Source organism: Micromys minutus (assembly GCF_963924665.1).
Source record: "Micromys minutus genome assembly, chromosome: 24".
Lineage (NCBI taxonomy): Eukaryota > Metazoa > Chordata > Mammalia > Rodentia > Muridae > Micromys > Micromys minutus.
The window spans coordinates 37,617,597-37,635,569 of NC_137959.1; the positions used below are offsets into that span (position 1 = coordinate 37,617,597).

The 17,973-nt window shown below is 44.6% G+C and overlaps 1 protein-coding gene across 1 annotated transcript in view; it reads left to right on the forward strand.

The window, feature by feature from the left end:
* WWOX (WW domain containing oxidoreductase) overlaps positions 1-17,973 on the forward strand; it is an 875,039-nt gene that overhangs the window by 642,648 nt on the left and 214,418 nt on the right. The gene's annotated exons all lie outside the window — the stretch shown is intronic.

Genomic DNA, 17,973 nt, shown 5'->3' on the forward strand with positions numbered 1-17,973 from the left:
TTTGGTGCGTTTAAGAAAAGGGCCACAGGTAGAGGAACCTTCATAGACCATGTTCACAAGTCCCTAGTAATAGGATCTAAACCCAGACTGTGGCCTAAGAGTCACTGTCGCAGGGGGACCTCAGGGAGAAGCAAAACACCAGGTGGTTCTGCTGTTTGTAGTACTCTGTGTTCGTCAAATTAGGAAGCAATGCCTTCCTTTTGTCCTTTGTTCATCCTCATGGTGGAATAAGTTAAAACAACAAAAAGGGAGATTCTTTAAAATAAAATAAAAGAGCCTTTCCCCTCAATAAAGCCCTATATGGGGGAAAAGGAAAGAAGAAGAAGAAAAAAACTACATTAGCCTTCCATTAAAAATGGATTTTTAGAGCTGGAGAGATGTCTCAGTGGTTAAGAGCATTGGCTGCTCTTCCAGAGACTCGGGTTCAATTCCCAGCACCCACACAACAGCTCACAACCATCTCTAACCGAGGTGCCAGTGGATCCAACGCCCTCACAGAGACACACAGGTAGGCCAAACACCAGATATACACATAAATAACATTTAAAATTGATATTTTAAGGAGTCTCCCAATAACACAATGAAATAAATTTGGGTAAATCAACTAGAGTCCTATAAAAGAGCCTCCAAAATTAGATAGATAGATAGATAGATAGATAGATAGATAGATAGATAGATAGATGATACATACATACATACATACATACATACATACATACATTGTTTTTGAGACAATGTTTTTCTTTGTAGCTCTGGCTATTAATTCACTCCTGAGACAAGGCTGGCCTTGAGATCACAGGGGTCCACAGGCCGCTGCCTCCTGAATGCTGGGATTAAAGGCGTTTGCCACCACCTGGTTGACTATTATACTTTCTTAAGCCACTTAGTTCTTTTACTTAGTGTTACTGCCTGAAGCAGTAAAGGCAGGGACACTGCCATTAGCTTCCAAACCTTATTTATTTGTCTTTCTATTTTTATTTATGCCCGTATCTACGTGTTATGGAGCAGGTACCGCTCTCTCCCTTTGGAAGTTAAGGAGATGGAAGGGGCGGGGCTCCCTCTTCCTGCTTGCAGGGACATGACCAAAACGTCAGGGACCAGAGGGCATGAGCTTGGACCGGTCTTCCCAAAAGCTGCACAGTTACCTACGGTGGTTGCGGTTCAGCCCCCCAGAGGTGCCCACTCACCTCCCAGAGCACAATCTGACAAACTGGCCGATCATAAAGCAAAGGAGAGCGCTCGCGTTGTCCCATGTAGTCGATTGTGCCGCGTCCTCTTACCTCCTAGAGAAGCACCCCAAAGACAGTGTGCCACCTCCGTGCTATTTATAGTCATTTGTACCTCTTGCCTCTGGGAACCTAAATTGGAAACCTAATTTTAGATCCATAACAGCCAAAAGCTGAATTTAAGAAAAAAAAGCTTCCGAGGTAGTGCGCATAAGCATCCTCAGAACAAGTTCAGGTTAATTTACCTCACGGTAGATATTTAATTATGTCATTGAGAAAACACCGATAACTAAATCATTATTTCTGAGGTTGTTGGTCCAAGGACGCTTCGTGAAGAGTCAAAGGCAGAAGTGTGTGTGGGGGTGGGGGTGGCCGTTGGTCTAGAGCAGGGCTGATCTTTGCCTTCCCGATAGAGACCAGGGCCACTCGGGCAGCCCTGTTCACCCTCCTCCCTCACCCTCTCTGAGCTTTGGTTCCCACAAATTTCAGAGAACAGTGTCTGCTTGCTCGGCCTGCAGTGAAATGGAGGCACGAAGCTTGGCTTCTTTTTTGTATCCCTCACTTAGAATAGTTTATAGAGTGTTGCGTCCCATTCACGCCTCACGGTTCCCAAGGCCTTTGCCGGGTGACCACAGGGAAAAAGTGAATTCTCCCCCAAGCGAGGCAGAATCAGGACTCTGATGGCATTTGGCTTTTGAAAGGCCCCAGTCCATGCTGAGACTTCTTTAACCTGCCAGCAACAGCCTTGCCCAAGGTACTCTTTCTTGCCATTTCTCCCAGGATGCATTGCAGCCTGTAGTAGGTTTTCAGAGAAAAGTCAGGAGACCTTAAAAGCCTAAGAGGAAGTGAGACCCAAGCCAGAGATATAACAAGGAGAGAAAGATTGCACACTGTTGTAGGCTTTGAGGGGAACTTGGGCCAAGAAACGCAAGCATGAGCTAGAAGCTGAGTCCTGGTTCTGGTGGATAGCCAGGGAGAAACAAGCACCTTCACCTCACAGATGTGGAGAAGATGGGGGCTTTGGTACTGCAACCATGAAGAACTAGGTCTTTTAGATAACCTGGGAAGTGGATTCTCTCCTCAGAAAAAAAGATATCTTTGGCGTTTCGAGTCCCTCAACAGAAAACCCAAATGCGGACCGGGCATAAGGGCACAGCCCTGGCACCTCAGCTATTCAAGAGGGTGAGGCAGGAGGATTTCAAATTCAAGCCCAGCCTTTGGAACTCAGTGAGATAATATCTCAAAAGAAAAAGTAGATTTTTTTTTTCTATAAATGCTGAGGACGTGCGTACTTAGCTCAGTGGTAGAGCATTTGGCTAACATTCAGAAGGCCCTGAGTTGGGTCTTCAATACCACAACAAACAAAGCAAAAATGAAAGAGAACCCCTCCTAGCCTCACCGTGGTGCCCACACTTCTGTCCCACTGTGGGGATACAGTCATAACAGGATCACTGTTCTAAGTGGAAGGTAAATCTGATAGTAACTAATCACACTGACAAATAAACTGGCTTACGGTTCTCTGTGGGGTGAGCCCAGCCAGCCTTCAGCCTACCTGGCCTATCTCCCCATACATCATACTCTTTGTCCCCCCGTTCCCCCATCCCTCCCCAAAAGGAACGGCCCTACTCACTCACTGAAATTGCCTATTTGATTATGAGCGTGCTCACAGCCCTCCTCGGCCTGATTATTGCTTCTGACTAAGCCCAGCACACGGTGCTGCGCATCACGAAGAACTACGTTTAATTTCACAGATGAACACATCCTATTCTCTGAATATCCCATCCCAAGCCTCACTTTTACTGTCTCTGTACAGAGCACCCAGGCGTAGGAGGGGTCTCTTCCCAATGCAGTGCCACCTCTGTCCCCCGGGTCACCCTGGGAGGCAAGAAGGCCCGTTCAAAGCTCAAAGCTTGTCTGCCAGGTGGCGAGCACGAGAAGTCTCAACCTGCCCTCTATGAAGCACCCCGTTGTCTCTCCGAGTCTGTGTCCTGGCTCAGGCGAGCCGGCTGCTGTCCCATTTGGAACCTATGGCCTTGGTGCTTTTTTTTTTTTTTTTCAAATTCATGTCATGCTACGTGATTCTCAATTCCCCTACCCCCAGTTAAACTAGACTGACTGCTCATCAGGTAATCAGACTCAGGAGCATAGCCGATGACCTCTCCACTCATGAGTTCACCCCACCTGCCTCCTCCGTCTGGTTTATAATAGCCTCTCACTTCATTTCCCGTCTGTCCCCCCACTCGCTTTCAGCATTTACACTCTCCTTCTCACCTCTTGTCACAGGGACCATGACCATGTGGTGGTGCCACTTGGTTCCCCTCTATCCTCCATGTCCTCCCATAAGCTCCCAGCTGTTCCTCCTGGCAGCCATGCTCCAAACTCCAATTGTGCATTTGTATTTTATGTTTAACTTATTTTCGACCATCTTCCCCCACTAGACAACTATCTCCACAGGACACACGCTCGACCATGGAGCTGAGGGAGGGCTTAGCAGTCCACATGTCTGTATTAAGGGACAAGGCTGCACTCCCAGGGCACTGGCTCAGGCTCCTGGAATCGTTCTACAGAGGGAAGCAGGAAGCAAAGGATCATGGGACTCCCTAGATTACAGCCCTTCACAAAATCAGTTTGATGCTGGTAGACTTTACCTCCTCCCCTGAACTTGCTTTGTGCCATTGGATTTCCCCTGCCCCCAACTCGGTGTGTCAGTAGTAGCTGTGAATATGGCCTGTATGCAGAGTTTAGCTGATGCTAGACTCTCCTATCTCTAGAACCTCTGGAAAGTTCAGCCTTGGTTCCACCTATGCAGAGCAAATGCCAGATAAGTGTCATTCTGCACTTGGCCTGCCTGAAGACTATCTTTGGCCCACATCACAGGAGATGTACGAAACAAATGAACAGTGCAGACCCAATGGCAGTGGAGGAGGTGGGGGCATCCTTAACCTACTTTAGAGAACAAACTCTTTTTAAGGGCTCTGCACACTAATTGTATGCAAATGGGTGCTGCTAATTGCAAACACACATTCAAACCTAGTCAAATTAGAAAGCTATTCATCAATGGTCCCTTTAGGACTCCGGCTTCATTCTCTGCCGTGTAAATTGCTGTTTTATGGCAACACATGGACACATCATCTTTCTCACCCCGCGCTTTGCCATCAGCTTCCTCCAGAGAACTTGCCCCGGGAGACTCAATGAGGCCAGAGACTGTGTTCCATTCTCTGTTGCCATAATGCCCAGCTCAGCCCAGCGGGTACCACACTTCAAAACAAACGCTTATAGAGGGACCTCCCTGCTCTGTGGCTGGCATCTCCGTGAGCAGGGACTGCAGGCATGGACGAGTGCGCACTTTCTGGGGAAGCCTGCTACCATCTCCTTGTTTCTCCATGTGAGCCAGCTGTCTCCTTCCACTCACCTTAGATTTCACCTGCCCTGCAGTATCCAGTGGGCAGGATCAGTCCAACCTCTGCTCTTCTGTAGCCTTCTCTTCCTTGCATTTGTTTGACACTCTTTTATATAACATTTGCTCTGGGGCATTAATTCAGCAGTCATTTTACTGATTACTTCTGAATGTGTCGAGTCCCTGTGCAAGATGCTGCAGGGGACAAAGAGATGGACAACATACGGTCCTTGTTTTCATGCATTATTTATCCTATTAAGCAGTGATATAAGGCAAGGCAAGGGCCATGTCTTCCTCATTTTCTACTCTTCTTTTCCTTAAAAAACCCCATAAAAGGCCTGCCAGAGTAGGCAGGATTGCTTAACTTTTGGACATATGCATGGATGGAGGGATGGTTAGATGATGAATACATGGATGGATACACTGGTGGATGGGTGGATAGATTGTTGAATGGATGGCTGGCCAGAAGAATTGATACATGGATGGATAGGTGTGGAAATGGATGGTTAGGTGAATGGATATATAAAGTGATGGATAGCGTAACAGATGGGTAATTGTATAGTTAAATGGATAGTTGGTCAGATGAGTGGATATATGTGTGGATGGATGGATGGATGGATGGATGGATGGATGGATGGGTGGGTAGATGGATGAATGGAATGGATGATGGGTGGGTGGATGATAGATAGGTGGATGGATAGGTGAATGAATGGATGAATAGTTGGAGAGTTGAATGGATTGATGTTCAGATGAAGAAATACATAGATAGAAGAATAGATTACATTGATGAATAATGGGCTAGTTGAATGGATGGGTAGCCAGATGAATGGGTTCAAAGTTTGATGAGAGGCTGCCTGCCCGGATAAATGATGTATAGGTAGGTAAATGGCGAAATTTTACATTCTGCTATCTGTAGCTAAATGCTAATGGCTTGCCAGAAGTGATGTAGTTGCCCAAGTGTCCATAATCCCATATGTACTTAGGAGGCACCTGTCAACTAGCAAGCCCAGGCCAGACCTCACAAAATTCTGTTTCTGGAAGCAAAGGCACATGATCACGCATCGAGAAACAGGCTGTGGTGGTGCCAGGACAACACACACACACACACACACACACACACACACACACACACACACACACACACAGCTGCAGAATGTCTAAATTATCAGTGTGATTTCTTGACCAAATAACTATTGAGAGGTGAGAGGCAAAGGTTGTATGGGGTTTTCCTGAATATAAAGGGAGACATTACATTTGTGATCAGCGAGAGGAGAGACTTTGGATATCAAAGACAGATCAGATAGAGCCCCGGGGCTCAAAATATTCAGTGTGGCTCCCCAGATGAGCTACCCCGTCCCTCAGGAGCTGAGATAAATTATCTTCATAATAGGAAACAGAGTGTGAGTAAAATCTGCCCAAAAGGATCTCTGAGAAAAGCAGACCAGGTGTGCTGTGACACCCAGGTCACATGAGGGAAACGAGGGGAACAGGGTTAGAGTCCTCAGGGGCTGGGGCCAAGCTGTTCGTTTTTCAGCATACACATCCACAGCTTCTCTCAAGTGTTTGTACTGTCACCGCCTGTAAGAAATCCATTTTTCCTGCAGGGTGTGAGTGTGAGTCATAGCCAAGACCATGAAGAGTTTATCTCAAATGGTGGAGCAGGCCATGTGTCAGACCCCATTACAGATGGTTGTGAGTTACCATGTGGTTGCTGGGATTTGAACTCAGGACCTCTGGAAGAGCAGCTAGTGTTCTTAAGTACTCTCCAGCCCTATAATTTGCTTTTTATTACTTGTTGCTGTTGTTGTTGTTGTTGTTGTAGAGGGATGGCTCAGTGTTTAAGAGCGTGAGGTGGTCTTCTAGAGGAAACATCCATTTTGGGTGGCTCAAACTGTTTGTAACTCTGGCTCCTGGGATCAGACATTCTCTTTAGGCCTCTGCAGGTACCTGAACACACATGGCATAGAAAGTTAATTATTTGAAACAAAATTAAATCGGAGCAGGGCTATTTTCTGTTTTTAAGAGTAGTTGTTAAGTTCTGAGTACCGGAAGACAACTGGCCTGCCTTCCCATCTTCTGCCCTTTAATCTCCTGATTCAGAGTGGAGGCTTTGTGGCCTCCTAGGCCACTGTACCAACGCATCCTGACCATCCAAAGCCTGCTGTTTACATCTAGGTGACCCTGAGTGCTCTGTACCCTACAGGCCTGAGACACATGCAACCACAAGCCTCTTATGTGTTGTATGTTGTCACCAATCACATCCTATATCCCTGTTAGACAAAACAAATATCCTAAAAGTTTGGATCTCGGGCTGGAGACACAGCTAGGCAATAGACCGTTTACCTAGTCTACAGGAGGCTTGATCTTCCTGTCTCCGCCTCCCCATGCCTGGTGTATGTCCTGCAGAAACTGAACTCAAGCTCCCTGCTTGCCAGAAGGGCTACACCCCCAGCTCACAACTGTTCCCTTCTCAGCATGTGCACCCAAAGTTCCCCCCAGGTGTTTGCATTTCCAAAGTGCTACCACCCATAAGAAACCTGGCATCTGTCATCTCTCAGTTAGTGCCTCTGCCTTGAAAGGAGGGAAAGATGAAGTGGGGGGTGGGGTAGAGAAAGAAGTTGCTCACTGGGTTGTGATGGTTTGGGGAGCTATAAGAAGAGTTGAAGCCTGTAGGTGCAAACCACTCAAAAGTCTGGGAACCAAGGTGTCTCCCGTTCACACTTCACCATTACATCTGGCTAGCTGTGATGCTTCAAGCCCCTGCACATAGTGACTTTCCTTGTGGCTGGAAGGTTTGAGGATCCCAGGTCCACAGAGCTATTCTCCACATGCTTCTTTAATGAACCTGCCTGGTGGTGGCCTTTGATGTCCCGTGCTGTCTCTACATGGTTGTCTGCAAGGAAGGTAATAAGTACCGGGTGCTTATGCTCAGAGAGTCAAACACACCCCGGAAGTTGTACTGTGGAGGATGCACGCTCCAAGATGCAGTATTTACTGGGGTGAAAGTGGAGAATCTGACTCCCTTCCAAGCAACTCCACTGCCCCTTCTGTGAGGTAATAGTTATGTGGGACCCACAGTATGCACAACAGCCGGGTGAGCTGTCTGAGGCAATGTAGCGCCTGGCAGTATCCCTTTGAGATCACAGGACCACTTCATTATCATGAGCTGTTCTCTCTCCTTCCCTCTCTTTTCTTCTTCTTACCTCCTTTCCCCAAGTATGAGTGCATTGGGTTCAAATGTCAACAGCCAGTGGTGACCCTGCCACAGCAATAGAGATGTCACCTGTCTGGTGGCAGACACATCAGAGCAGGTGTTTCCGTGGGAACTAGGGTCCCCTTCCACCCCACACCTCTCATCTTGAATTCTCTCGTGGTTAACATGCTTATGATTCATACTTCAATCACGTCGCCCCGGCACAGACCTTCAGATAGATCCCATCTCTAAGAGCTTAAGTCAAGGGATTTTCAAACTGCAGCTTGATTTACTTGGGTCAACTCCTCGCTCACATAAACCATTCTCATTTTATTTATTTATTTTTTAATTTAACAAGTACCTTATGGAAAAAAGGCACTGAGAGGAAAAGCATTAGTTGGGTCTTGAGTCTCAAAGACTTCTCCCTACACGGGGCTGGCAGTGCCCTCCCTTGCTTGAGAATCTGCAGAGAAGGTGGTGGCCGTGGCGTTGCTGGTGGCGGTGGGCGGGTGGGTGGGCTTCGCGGACGTGACTAATCTCACTCTTGTGTGCGTGACTGCCTTGCTTACCGTCACTGCATCAGCACATTCCGCTGCCAGTCTCGGTACCCTCTTCTCTCGCTTTCATCCTCCCTGATACATCTCCCCATTTTTCCCCCAGGCCACAGAAGCTCTTTGCCCTGCAAGCAGTTCAATGCCTTGCTCAGTTAACTCAGCTTGCCTGGCTCTTGGACACAGAGCCTCCTGTCTTCTACCCTGTATTATTTAGGCCTGTTGTTCCTTAGCTTACCTCATCCCTCACAAGGTGAAAGAAATTCTCTTTGGTCCCTTTTCAGACTGCCAGACTGGCTGACTAAAAAACACTCAGCCCCAGTTACTTATAGAGAATCTGGCTCCTTATTGAAATGGTCCTTTTAATGTCATCTTTAATTTAATCAGATAGTGTCGTCAAAATAACATTTGCTCTATTACTGCAAATTCCCTGCATTATTAACTAGTATAACTAGACCAAAAAAAAAAAAAAGGAAAAAAAAGATGGTACAAACCCCCAATGGAAATATAGACTAACTGTAAAAATGGCTACAGCTCATAGACATTCTCTATTTAATTTGCAGTTTCAAAGCACTCTCTATGGAGAGGTTTTATGGTTCTGAAATAATTTAAAAACACACTTTACCACAGTTCATAGCAGGTAGGTTTTCTTTTTCCCCCAGTTTGGAAGTCGTGGCATCTTCTGGTTCCCCGAGGAACGGGGACAGAGGCAGTCTTTATAGTAGTGACGCACTTGTCCTTCACTGAACATGGTGGTCCGTGCCCACACCAGGGGTAGCACAGCCAAGGATTTCTCAGTTTTCCTCTGGCACCCCCCAGAAACCCAAATATACAGCACATGATGTCAGCGTGTGTCATCGGGATCTAGTGATTTAGATTAAAAAACAACAAAACAAGGAAAGACAAAGAACAGCTTGTCAGTGGCACTTGGGACAGTTTGATTAGAACCTCCTGGCCATGGTTAGGGTAGAATCTATAATCTAGAAAGAGCTATGTAGTTAAAAAGCTCTCCTTCTGGTCTGGGGTGGCAGTGTGTGTGTGTGTGTGTGTGTAAATGGGTAAGAGTACTTGTGCAAACATGACCTTAGTTCAAATCCCACATGCTCCATATAAAAAGCCAAATTTAGTCATTCTTGTGCTTGTAACATTCTAGTGATGTACAAGTGTGTGTGTGTGTGTGTGTGTGTGTGTGTGTGTGTGTGTGTGTTAGAGATAGGTGGATAGCTAGGGTTTGCTGGTCACTAGCCTAGTTCTAGATTTAGAGAGACCCTGATGAATGAATAAGGCTGACGGTGACAGAGCAGAATGCCCAAGATCCTCCACTGACTTCTACATGTGCTTGTGAGCATCTATGCAGGCCCGCACACCTGTGTTCAGACACATACACACATACCACACCCATCACACATGCATACACACACAAAATCATTTTTTAAAATGTCTTGATTCAAAAGAAAAGAGTGTCTCCAGGTGGTGGCACAAACCTTTATTTCCAGTACTTGGGAGACAGAGGTAGGACATCTCTGGAGTTCGAGGACAGCCTGGTCTACAGAGTTAGTTTTAGTATAACCAGGGCCACAAAGAGAAACCTTGTCTCAATAAACTGAAAAAATAAACAAGTGAAAAATAACCATGACCAAAACAAAACCGAAACAAAACAAACAAACGAACTAAACACAGCAACAGCAACAATGAAAGAAGAGTGTGTTTGATGCCTTCTGTTTTACAAGTACCACACGCCACAGTGGGAAGAACTCCATACTGAGTGGGAGGAGTAGTGGGTTGGAATCCTAAGGTATCTATTACTTCTTAATTTTCTCATCTGTCTGTCTGTCTGTCTGTCTGTCCGTCTGTCTGTCTGTCTCTCTCTCTCTCTCTCTCTCTCTCTCTCTCTCTCTCTCTCTCTATCTATCTATCTATTTATCTATCTATCTATCTATCTACCTATCTGTCTATCTCTCTATCTAGTCACATACCTATCTGTTTCCAGGATGCTAGAACCAGTGTTGATAATTCTCTAAGTGATATAGAGGCAGACTTCTGGGATGAAGATTAAGATTTGCAGAGTAAATGCCATGAAATTAATGAGATCCTATGAAACATCATATAAAAAGGTAGGATTACATGGAGTAATGGATCCCAAGTGGTAAAAGTAAGAGCTATCAGTAAGTGGGTGTATGGTGCATGGTGGGTCGGACATTTTATATGTGGAGGTGCACATGTGTGCAGGTGCACGTGTGTACCCATGAAATGAAGGCCAGAGCATGACCATGGGTGTCATTCTGCACCCCTTACTTTTAGAAACCGAGTCTCTCATTGAACTGAAAGTCACTCAGGCTAATCAGGCTGTATACTTCATACTTCAGGGACCCTCTTGTCTCTACATCCCTAGTGCTGGTATTACAAGAATTCATCACCATGCCCAGACTTTTAAGAATTAATTTTTTGCAATAGCATACATGGATATAATATATTCTGGTCCCCGGTATTCTCTCACCATCTCATACCCCTCCCATCCCCACCAACCCTTCCCACCAAGTCTCCATCCTCTTTTATGTGTTTTTTGTTGTTATTGCTGTTGTTTTCATCTTTACTTTGTGGTCGACTTGTTTTAACCAGTGTCACCCCAATGTTTCCCAGTGTTTTAACCAGTATGGCCATCATAACACCTGCTGGATGTTGGTGTAGAGCTATCCACAGACGCTTGAGTAACTCACCAGGTTGCTGACTTTTTAGTGTAGGTCCCAGGGATTGAACTTGGGAGCTTGTGCTTGCCAGGTATGAGCTTCATCAACTGAGCTACATTCCTATCCCTGGACTGTCTTAAAGGCTGACAAGTTAGGACAGAGGTCACAGGATGGGTGATAAGGTATGAAGTTTTGAATTGTGGAGCAAGGTCTCAACTGAGGCAGTGAACCTCATGACACTCATCTCCCAATGTAGAAAAATCTCTGGTGCTTGTGTTCTGATGCATGACCCAAAACTGGCTATCTTTTAGGTCATAGATGAGAGATACCATTGCCTCCACCTAAGACAAACCGAAGGACAAGGACTACCTCTCACAAGCATTTGGCCTACAGCTTGTATAAAGCAAATTTCAAGCTTGTTGTTGCTGGATAACTGGCTGTCTTGCCCATTCTTTAGCTAGAACAGAGTTGTTCTTAAACAGCTGTAATATATAGATGGAAGGAGCCTGTCCCCATGGACAACTGTCACTAGTTTTGGGTTAAGGCCACTGGAGAGTGCAAAAACTCTTGTTCCTTGCATTTATCACAGTGGAGGAAATAAAACCATGGTTTAGCAGATACCACTTGATTCTCATCTGGATCACATCCAGTGATAGAGAAGAAAGAAATGACCATTTTGCTCTAGATTCTATGGTCTGGAGAGACAGAATGAAATGGAAGCTCTACACAGCACATTAATTACAAAAATTCCCTGGGTAACCAGCTCCTGGGTTTCATGACTCTAGTGGAGATCTACAGGGCTCAACCCCAGAAGAACTGCATCATTTCTTTTATTTCTTCTTGTTAACCAACTACTGTCATTTCTTGTATCTTTGCCTCTGTGGTTATTGTTGTTCTATAGAAGCAGAGCTCCTAAGAAAGCCTAATGTTCAAAGAACTTCACAATGGATGGGGTTTGCTTTGGTACCCAAATCCTCTTAGCTTCCTGGAAACAGTAGAATCTATAGTGTATTCTCCAGAGAGTACCTTGGGGGGAAAGAAATTACTCACTTGTAATTGGCCGTCTCAGAAAGTAATCAGCTCCATAGATCTGTGCTGGCTGACCTGCAGACTCCCGGGACTCAGGTGTTCCCTGTTAAAGGTACATGGTCCCTGAAAAGAGTCTCAAGTCATGCACTCTGCGGTATCATGGAGTCATGCTCTTCTAAGGCCTATGTGACTTTTGTATAGGGATGGTGATCACAGGCAGAAGAAGGCATGCATAAGTTACTGAGACCAGTGCAGGAAAAGAGTATTGTAAGTGTTCTGAGTTTATTTTGCTGATAGTAATATAACTGAATTGGCAATTATATAGGTGAATTGCTGCAAAACTACTTGATTTGGAGGAATCTATTGTCTATCTATCTGTATATCTATCTATCTATCTATCTATCTATCTATCATCTGTCTGTCTGTCTATCTGTCTATCTTTAAGCAGCAAAGAAAATAGCAATCACTGGTGTGGCATAAAGATAATATTAAGCAACTATATGATTGATGGATGCACAGATGGATGGATAGGCAGATGGATATATGGTTAGATGAAAGGATATATGATGGGCAGATGCATGTTTGTATACACATATGGAGGGGTAGCTGGGTGGATGGATGGATGGATGGATGTATATGTGGGTATTCAAGTGAATGGATATATAGATAGATCTATTTATTAATAGGCAGGTGAATGCCTGGTGAGTGCATAGATGGGTGCACGGATAGGTGCATTGATATACAGAATGATGTATGGATGAGGAAGTCATATATGGATTATGAGAGATGAGTACACGGATCCATAGGTAAGTGTTTGAATGAAGCAGTAGATTGACAGAGAGGATGGTTGAAGAAACAAATGACAGATGTATTGTCCTGAAGAGACTCTTCACAAAATGTCCTTGATCTTGAAACAAGCAAAAAAACACGATCTTAGTTTTATTTGTGTGCATGTGTGTATGTGTTATGCACGTGTGTATGTAGGTAGCCGCAGAGGGTGCTGGATCCCCCGACGGTAGAGTTGCAGGTAGTGGTAAGCCACCTGACATAGGTGCTAAGAACCAAGCTCTGGCCCTGTAAAGAGCAATAGTTCTTTTAACTGTTGAGCCACTTCTATAGCTCTGATCTTGCAGCTTTAATTGTACAAGACAATCCCCAGAACAGTTTTCTTAAAATAAGCATGTTCTGGAGCTTGCTCCAAGATACGTGGACTCAGAGAGTCTAGAAAGAAACAAGGAGGCTTTGCACTTTGAGCAAGTATCCCAAAGTCTTCCTAGTGACGGCAGACCTCAGCCTGTCATCTCTACTCTGACCTCAGTATAACTCTACAGCTCCTCTCCTTCTGATAATGTAGCAGACATCCTGGAGTTACACCACCTTTAGGTTATTTTCAAACATGTACCAAAGCAAGCCAGCAGGGATTGGGAATAGACCCAGCAGCCAGGTCTTTGTGGCCAGAGACAATTGCTACACCCACCAACAGGACCTCTTTCCAGGATGCTGTTGATATGTCTTCTATCTCTGACCTATTGATCAGGCCAAGGAAAAACTTTGGAAAGAGGAACGAGAAACGTTTGCCCTCTCCACCGAGCTGTCTCCTGGAAGGAGGGAGAGCCAAGCCCTTGATATCTATCTCACAGGTGATTCTCTGGGTGAGGTGTGTTAGAGTTGGCCTCTCCCTACATCCTTACAACATCATACTAGAGGGTGAAGACTTGGGATTAGAGGGAGATTTTGTTTGTTATGGAAGCAACCTGTTTGTAAAGAAATGGTGAGAAGACTCTGAGGTCACTGGACCAGGCTGGGAGGCTGAGTAGTTTCCCACTCTCACGATTTCCTTCCAGGCCAAGCTTACTCTCAAAAGATGACAGCCATTTCCTAAGAATAAGATCGCTCACTGCTCATTGCATTGAAAGGCTTAAATAATGTATTCTGCCAGACAATTCTCTGAAATGATTTTCCAAGTGAACGCATCAGAAAGTGCCTAGAAAGAATGCCTGGTGCAGAAAGAAAAGGGCATTCAGAAACGGTGAGCTGTTTGAGTCAGAATTTACACTGAGATGTGTCTTACCCACAGTGAGGTATTCACAAGCTAAATGCACACCTCAGTGAGGTGTTGACTTGCTAATGTACCCATGTAAATACCCCCCTAGATCAAAGCTGGGAGCACTACCAGCTCCCCAGGAAGTTCCCTCAAATCCCTTTCTCACTGACAAAGCCTGTCACCATGAAGAACTAGAGACTATTCTGCTTTCTAGACCATATGTTTATATTATTATTTTAAAGATTTGGGTTTTTTTTTTTGTTTGTTTGTTCATTTGTCTGTGTGTATGTGTGTGCGCATATGCGTGCAGGTACCTAGAGAGTCCAGAAGAGGGTGTCAGATGAGTTACAGTTTGTGTTGAGCTGCCCAGTATGGGTGCTGGGAACCAAACTTAGGTCCCAGTTTCCCCCAAGAATGGCAAAAGCTCTTAACCACTGAGTTAACTCTCCAGCTCCATAGGTGGTCAGATTCCGACCTTGAGTGTCAGATAAATGGGGGGCTTATTTAGTCTCTTACTGCTTGTTTATTACCACTCTGCCTTGGGACTGTCCCACAGTATTTCATTCTTTATTGCCACATAGTGTGCCAGTCTCCCAAGCGGTCTGCTACTGTGAAATATTCCTCTCATACACACAGATTGAAAGCATTATATTACTCACACAAGGACCACTACAACCTGTAAATAACACTGTTCTCTACCTGCCTTTCTGCCCACTTATCCCTCCATCCACCCATCAATCCACCTTCCTTTCAAATTCCATTGCAGAAGGCAGTCACTTCACCTCTCAACACTAAGGAGGGCAGATCACCATTGCACTACTGACGCAGAGTCGGATATTTGCTTATGGCTCTTGTGTTGGGATGTGCTCTTTCCCCAGGAGTTGCAGTGATGTAATGTTAAATCTATTAAGAGCCAACGTTTATTGAGTCTTTAGGTTGTACCAGATCCTGACTGCACTAAGTGCCAGACACATGAACATGTCTTGACACTTTTGTTTTAAGATGCAGAAGCTTAGCCTTAAAGAGGGTGACTTGCCCAAGTTCATAGGGCACTTGTATTAACCCCAGGTGAGGGATTTTTTTCCAAAGCCAGCCACCCTTATGAGATTTGCCTAAACTGGGTTTTGTGTGAATCCTGCTTTCCAGTTTCATCTTTGCCTCTTTGTCATTGGAACCTTAGGTACCTAAAAATTATTCACTAGTAAGACAGAAGCAATCATAACAACGCCAAAAACATTTAAAAATTAAAAAGAGGCACCCTTGATGGACCCTTGAGATGTTCCAGGTTCCAAGATGGAAAGAAAGAACAAACTACTGAAAGTTGTTGTTTGAACACACACACACACACACACACACACACACACACACACACATACACACACACTCAGAGTAATAATAAATAAAAAATGTTTAAATCACTCTTGATCACTGAGTGGATTTTAAAATGCCTAATAAAGTAGCTGCCCATTCAGATTTACAGTCTAGTGCTCGCCGCTGAGAGGCTTCTGGTCTGTTGATGTCTATAGAACAAGACATGCCACTGGCTCCGGTGCTGTTGAGTTTCTGTGTCACCTTGTGGTATGATCCCAGCTAGCAGCTCACTCTTAAAACAGGGACCCTGTTCCTCTGTCTCCTCTGTCACTTATGGAAGCTTACGGATCATTTGTTTGATCCTATTGCGGGTACAGGAACAGTCCCTAGATTAACAGTATAAGTTTTTCCCAAGCAGAGTTGCCATGGCTCATACAATTGGACAAAGCAGGTGATTGAATTTGGACTCAGATTGCTATAAAATAGAGCTGGAGGAGGGAGGAGCTGTGATGTAGTTTTGAGCCCAAAAACAGGTATGGACAAGTTATCAGCAGGGGGATCTGCCTGCTTCACCAACTCTGGACAGACACACTGTGTGATTAGGCTGGAGAATAGAATACCTTTCCACTTGCAATCTCTTCCTTTCCATGAGCTAAAATACCCAACATTATCTGCTCAACTGACATATTAAAAAGCCACAAAGAGAACATATTTTTCCGCGTGTAATATCTTAGAAGAATCAGAAGAGAAAAACAGAACCAGTTGAGTTTTCTCAAGGCACTGCAATAAGAGACTTTGGGCTAAGAAATGCTGCAGGTTATACCCTAAAGTAAATTGTTCATGAAGTAGAACCAAAAAGAAAGAATGTTACTTCTTCTCTTTTTACAATGTTTTTTTTTTTTTTTGATGCACCCTGAACATGACATCTACACATACTAGAATTTTACTCTGTAGAAATTTCTATTTTGTTTCTCACCTTTACAGGATTATATAGTTTTTTGACACTTTTTTGGGCTACTTTGTTTTGATTGTTTTTCTTGTTTATTTATTGTTTATTGTGTGGAAAGGAGCATGACACTTGTCCATTTGCTTTCTTGTGATGTGAATCCCAGGAACACCACATGTGGCCCTCTAGCTTGGAAGCAAGTACTGGGTCATCTCTCCAACCCTTGCTTGCTTTCAAGGCAGAGATGGGCTCTGCAGCTCAAACTGGGCTGAAATGTCCTATATAGCCCAGGCTATCCTCCTGCCTCAGTTGGCCAAGGACTGGGATTGCAGGTATAAGCTACCACACCTGGCATGAAATTCATTTTCTTTTCTTCGAAGGCTATATTTTTATTCTTTTCCTTTCATTGTATTACTGTTACTGTTTGTGTCTTGCAGTTCTGGATAGAGCCAAGGACCTTATATACATTAAGTGAGGTACTACCACTGAGCTACGTCTCTGACCCATTTCTCTTTATTCAGAGACAGAGTCTAAGTATGGAGGTGAGGCTGGGCTGGAGCGTCGAATCCTTCTGCCTCGGACATTGGAATTGCTGAGGCTACAGGATATCCTTTGATAGCCTGTTCCAGGCCTAGGTTTTTGTTGGTTCCTTTGTTGTTTTTAGGTTTTGTTCTGTTTGCTTTTGTTATTTTAGTTTGATTTATTTTTACCCTGTATGTTTGTGTGGTACATGCATGCCTGCAGTTCCCACAGAATCCAGAAGAGGGAGTCATATTCTTTGGAACTAGAATTACTGATGGTCGTGAGCAGTCGCGTAGACGCTGGGAATTGAACCTGGACCGTCTGAAAGAGAAGCCAGTGCTCTTAACCCCTGAACTATGTCTACAGCCTCCACTATGTCTAGGTTTTTTTTTTCTTTTAACTATTTCCTTTTTATTGAAAATTAGGATGCTTCTGACAATTTCTCTTACTAAAATAAGGCCAAACTGAACATGACAATCACAGACTGATACACATTTACTCTAATTATTTCCAAAGTCATGTTTGAAAAAAAAAAAAAAAGGAATACCAGATAAAGGAGGGAAGACTTTCAGCTTTCAGAGGGGTTTTAACAGTGTTGCAAGTTTGTTTTGTTAAAAATGGTGATCTAGGGTCTGATTTGCTGAACTACTTACCAGACCTTGTGCCTCAACTTCAACTTCCAAGCCTGTCAAGTAGAAGAAAATGAGGGAATGGGGGAAAAGGGGAATGGGGTGCCCCTCTCCCAGTGTTGCTGTAAGAACTGGATGAATTCCCAGGTGTCATATCAGCACAGGGGGCCTGGTATGATGGAGGAGTTCATAACTAGAGTGTGTGTGTGTGTGTGTGTGTGTGTGTGTGTGTGTAATTAACTATCATTAGTATCTTCACCACAAGGTGTGTGCCATACACCAGTTACTCCAACCCTTTCCTTCAAATCTACTTTCCCTCCTTCCCTTCGAGAACAATCCCTATAGTGTTTCACCAGCCCCTGAGACACAAGATGCATGTGTGTTTCAGCGTCTTTCCTCAAGTTCACCTTCATTTTCCAAGAAGCCCACTGATGCCTA